Source organism: Rhineura floridana, chromosome 1 (assembly GCF_030035675.1).
Source record: "Rhineura floridana isolate rRhiFlo1 chromosome 1, rRhiFlo1.hap2, whole genome shotgun sequence".
Classification (NCBI taxonomy): domain Eukaryota; kingdom Metazoa; phylum Chordata; class Lepidosauria; order Squamata; family Rhineuridae; genus Rhineura; species Rhineura floridana.
This window is the reverse complement of record NC_084480.1, coordinates 212,298,940-212,304,939: the sequence shown is the minus strand read 5'-3', so window position 1 is coordinate 212,304,939 and position 6,000 is coordinate 212,298,940.

The window sequence follows — 6,000 nt, the reverse complement described above, 5'->3', positions numbered from 1 at the left end:
ATATCCCGCCCTTCCTCCCAGCAGGAGCCCATAAGGAGGAGGAGGAGTCATAAAGATTTTTCTGGAGTTAAGGTTAGAGAAGAAGAACACCTCCTCAGCTATGCCGATGCTATGTTAGTTACTACTTTGCATCCAGTGGCTGCAGCTCTGAAACTTAAAGAGGTCTTGTTGGAATTTTGGCAGGTAGCTGGATGGGTGGTGAACTTTAATAAATAAATAAATACTATGTCTGAAGCAATGTGTTTTCATGTGCCTCCAGTGATTCAGAAACATTTTTTGGAAATTCTACATATTCCTTTGAACCATACTAGTGTGCAGTACTTATGAGTGCAGATTATCAAAAATGTAAACCGATTGTATCACTATAATTGTTCCAAGGTATGGTCAAATATTAGTCAAGAAGGAGCACAATGGAAACAAATGTCTTTGAGCATCAGCTTAGTTACCGGTCAATGGGTGTACCAGCATCCACATCCAGCTTTGCTGAACATCTTTATAGGACCACATGAAAAACTTTGCTATACGGACTAAATCCAGTATCTACTAACAGTGGCTAGACAGGTCATAACTCGATTTTGGGAATATTTTACAGAAGCCACGACTGACCCTTGGCATCAGAAGGTTTGGCAATTAGCACTCCAGGGAAAGCTGACAAAGAAACTGGCAGGGGAAAAATAGGACAAACTTGAGTTGATAAACTTAGCTGAAAATAGTGGCTCTCCGCCACAGGCATTAATCCATTTATCATTTTCCTGAAGATATAAGTTTGTATTTGCAACTCTTGGAATTTGAACATTAATGAAGGATAATAATCCTCTATGTAACATGTTTGATGAGACCGGAGCAAGTAGAAGGAGGAATACTATAGGATAAAAATTCTACTGTTCTCTTTTTCTCTTTTTCTATAAATAAAAAAATAAATGAGCAAACTACACTTCCCAGGATTCTTTGGGAGAAACCATGACTGTTTAAAGTGGAACGATAGTGGAATAAATGTATGGTGTGAATGTGGCCATAGTGCGGCAGCATCTGGAATGTACCATGTTGGATACTCTGGCCATAGAGGAACAATATCGGAGATGGTTTGAGTGCAGATGGAGACGAACTCCTGGTGGATGCAATTATACACTGGTAAGTGCCTATGGTAAGCTGTATTTAGGGGCAGTAAGGGCAGCAAAAAAACAATATTTTGCTGCCACTATCAAATCATCAATCTGCCACCCAGCAGAGCTCTTCAGAATTGTCCGGGGGCTATTATACTCTGGCCCCAGGGACATGGTAGAACCATCTGAGGCCCGCTGTAATGAATTTGCTAGGCACTTCCAGGATAAAATCTTTAGCATCCACCAGGACTTTGACTCCAGTGTTATAGCAGGTGAATCAAACGAGGAATCCAGAGCACAGCCTTGTCCCAATTTCTTGGATGAGTTTCAGTTGGTGCAGCTTGAGGATGTTGACAAGGTGCTTGGACAGGTTATTGCAACCACTTCTGTGCTGGATCCTTGCCCTTCTTGGCTAATAAAAGCTAGCAGGGATGGAACAGCCGGCTGGGCCAGGGAAGTGATTAATGCCTCTCTGCGAGACGGGGTGGTCCCTGGCTGCCTGAAAGAGGCGGTAGTGAGACCACTCCTGAAGAAACCCTCCCTGGACCCAGAAAACCTTAATAACTATAGGCCGGTAGCAAATGTTCCATTCCTGGGCAAGGTCCTTGAACGAGTGGTTGCGGGCCAGCTCCAGACACTCTTGGATGAGACCGATTATCTGGATCCATTTCAGTCGGGTTTCAGGCCTGGTTCTGGCACAGAAACAGCCTTGGTTGCCCTGTATGATGACCTTTGTTGGGAGAGACAGGGGGAGTGTGACTCTGTTGATTCTCCTTGATCGCTTAGCGGCTTTCGATACCATCGACAATGGTATCCTTCTGGGGAGACTGGCTGAGTTGGGAGTGGGAGGGACTGCATTGCGGTGGTTCCGCTCCTACTTGGCAGGTCGCCTCCAGAAGGTGGTGCTTGAGGAACACTGCTCGGCACCCTGGACTCTCCAGTATGGGATTCCGCAGGGGTCAGTTCTGTCCCCCATGCTGTTCAACATCTACATGAAACCGCTGGGTGCGGTCATCCGGAGCTTTGGAGTGTGTTGCCATCAGTATGCTGATGACACGCAGCTCTATTTCTCCTTTTCATCTTCTTCAGGGGAGGCTGTCAATGTGCTGAACCAGTGCCTGGCTGCGACAATGGACTGGATGAGGGGTAATAAACTGAGGCTCAATCCAGACAAGACTGAGATGCTGCTAGAGGGTGGTTCTTCTGACCGGATGGTGGATGTCCAACATGTCCTGGATGGGGTTGCACTCCCCCTGAAAGAGCAGGTTCGTAGCTTGGGGGTTCTCCTAGAATCACCTCTGTCACTTGAGGCTCAGGTAGCCTCAGTGGCATGGAGTGCCTTCTACCAACTTTGGTTGGTGGCCCAACTACGTCCCTATCCGGACAGGGATAACCTGGCTTCAGTTGTCCATGCTCTGGTAACCTCTAAATTAGATTACTGCAATGCACTCTACGTGGGGCTGCCTTTGAAGACGGTTCGGAAACTGCAGCTTGTGCAAAATGCAGCAGCCAGATTGGTAACAGGGACCAGACGGTCTGAACATATAAAACCGATTCTGGCCCACTTGCACTGGCTGCCTTTATGTTTCCAAGCTCGATTCAAGGTGCTGGTTTTGACCTATAAAGCCTTACACGGCTTGGGACTACAATACATGATGGAACGCCTCTCCCAATACGAACCCACCCATACACTACGTTCAAGATCAAAGGCCCTCCTCCGGGTGCCTACTCCAAGGGAAGCTCAGAGGGTGGCAACAAGGGAGAGGGCCTTCTCAGTGGTGGCCCCCCAAATTATGGAATGATCTGCCTGACAAGGTGCGCCTGGCGCAAACACTGTTATCTTTTCAGTGCCAGGTCAAGACTTTCCTCTTCTCCCAGGCATTTTAGCATGTTTTATATTATTTTAAATTTTTAAATTGTTTTAAATTGTTTTTTAAAATATGTATTTTAAATTGTATTTGTTTTTAGTTACTGTAAACCGCCCAGAGAGCTTTGGCTATGGGGTGGTATACAAGTATAATAAAGAAAGAAAGAAAGAAAGAAAGAAAGAAAGAAAGAAAGAAAGAAAGAAAGAAAGAAAGAAAGAAAGAAAGAAAGAAAGAAAGAAAGAAAGAAAGAAAGAAAGAAAGAAAGAAAGAAAGAAAGAAAGAAAGAAAGAATAAGAAAGAAAGAAAGAAAGAAAGAAAGAGCAGCAGGCACATTCCAGAACTTTCTCTTCTCAGATTTCCATTTTGTGATCAAGGAAAACCCACAAGAGGAGGGAGAAAGGCCACAAATAAAAAACTGGAGCAGGGAGAAGGGAAGAAACAAGTCTCAGACACAATGTAGGATTCTATGTCTGGATGAAGAAAATGTGTATTAATTGTTCATAACTCAGAGACCCACAAATCAATAATTCTTCAGTTTAGGAGGACATTTGTTGAGGTGCTTGAGGCAACTGTATTGGACATCTAGCTCAGTACTGTCTACACTTTCTAGGAGTGGCTCCCCAGTGTTTCAGGCAGGAGTATTTCCCAGCCCCACCTGGAGATGCCAGGGATTAAACTTGGGTCCTTCTGCATTCAAAACATGTGCTATGCTGAACTTTTAGATCTCTTTAATCCATAAACTAATCACATTTGGTGTGGTTTTCATATGATGGAACTTTCAGTCTAGAAATACACACACTCAACATTTGAAGTGATATAGCCAGAAGGCATTAAGTGTGTAAGGCACTGCAAGCAGCCAACATTCTTTGCAACAGGAGGTGTGGGGAGAGCAGAATTTTCAAGCTGGGGTGATGACAGTTGAAATGGCTTTTTCTGAGGCAGTTTTACCAGAGTATCCTCAGTTGTCAGCTCTACACTGCATCAGCAGTGTCAGGGGGGGGCTGGAAATTCCTGGGTCTTTGGCAGGGAAGGAAAGTCCTTAGCCAGCAGTCGGGTTGTAAATCTGCCAGGCCTATCCGAAGCGTACTTGCCGAGTCAGAAGTCCAGAAGCGAGGTCAGTGGAGGTCCGGGATCAATTGCCAAGGAGGTCAGTCAAAGAGATGCTGCAGGGAAACTAGGTCTACACAAAACCATGCCTGACGTTGCAGTCAGCAACAAGCTGCAGCCAAGGTGTGCCTTATAAAGAGCAGGATGGACAGCAGGTGTGAGCCCTCAGCGTTTGGGCCTTAAGGAGACAGGCCTCCCTCTCTTCTGCCTGACCTTCTGCTGTCTACGTTCTGCAGGTGAGGGGGGAGTATCCTGTTCACTGTCTGTGTCTGGCTGCAGGGCCTCTGCTGTCCCTGGGGTGCTCTGCAGCTGAGGGGCAGAAGGAGCTGGATTCTCAGGAGGCTCCTCCGTGTCTCCTGCTGCTCCTGGGTCTGCTGCTGTTACTCCCGAGTCGTCCTCATCTGAGGAGTCCTCTGACAGGGCCATGACATCAGTCTAGATAACATGGGTGAAGAGAGTAAGGAGTGTTGTGGATTGAGGCCTTCTATATTCATTGTAGGTTTGATACCTTATTTGGGTTACTTCTCTCCTCCTGATTTAAAGACATCAAGGTAGGGGATAATAAATATTTGACTGAATTGTAGGCAAACAACTTGAGCTTCAACTAGATTTAATGAAATTTAATAAAATTATTCCATTCTAAATTTGATACTTTTTTTTTTTTTTGCTGAATGCAGGGCGAGGAACCACTAGCCCCTTAGATGGTGATAGACACCAACTCTCATCAGTTCCAGCTGATGATGAGAGACGTAGTCCAACAACATCTGGAGAGCCACAAGTTCCCTATCCCTGGTCTAATGTGCCTGAAGAAAACACAATGACTTGGACCCTAATTTCTGTGAGCAGGAATGGGGGTTTCTTGTCTCTCCCTTCCTGTCTTGAGCCCTCTGAAAAGCTGTACCTACACACCAGGGCACCCTCTGGAATAGCATGGGATGTAGCCCAGAGGGCTGCAGCAGAAAATGGGCAAAAAATGACCATCTTGAATCCAAGCCAAAGCATTTTAGACTGGGGTCTCAAGCTACATTTACAACCTCCCTCCCCCTTTTTTAAAAAACCCTGATCCAATTTGCAGCTAACCACCTCACAGCATCTTGGCTACAGGAAGCTTGCATCACTTCAGGAAGGGAGTGTTTGTATTAACCTCTGAGTTTATATAGGGTGTTTGTGAAGGGAAGTGCAGTAATAACATGGCATGAGGGTGTACGACTTCAAAAATGCTGGAAACTCCTTGGCAGTGATTTTTTCTATTGCGAGAACAGCTGGAAAAGAGTTCCTGTTCTGTGCACTTCTTTGACCACAGCAGCTAAACAATTGCCTCATCAGCATCCTAACGTAACCAATGGCCTTGTGAGGAAGAGGACATGATGCTCACACTGAGGGCCTCTCCATCGTGTTGTTATTTGTTCTATCAGCCAAACTGAGATATGGCATACCTATAATTAGTATAGGGCTTGTTTGTTTTTAAAATAGATCACTGCTGTTACATTTCCTCATTTTCGTGCTTTAAAAAGTTTCAGAACTGGCAGCAGCCGCAATATTGCAAGATTGGTTGCGAGCTGCCATCTTGTGGTAAATCACTACAGAAAACCTGCTCTTGTCATTGTATAGATTTTGCTCGCCCTATCCTCTCAAAAGAAGCCCAAGAATAAAACTATACATTGTACAGATTCCCCTCTTTCCCCACAAAATGTGATTCAAGATGCTTCCCTCAAAATTCCTGTTTTGGCCAAGCAGGACCATTTACAACTACCTTACATTTTGCTTTACACAAACGTCCGTTACCCACTACCCCTCCTTAATGATGTCTCAAACAGAGCAATGCTATGCTGGTCAACTAGAAGAAATTCCTTCTGTGTTCAATAGGACTTAGTCCCAGGTAAGTATGTATAGGATTGCAACCTAAAATACAGAGCCCTGTC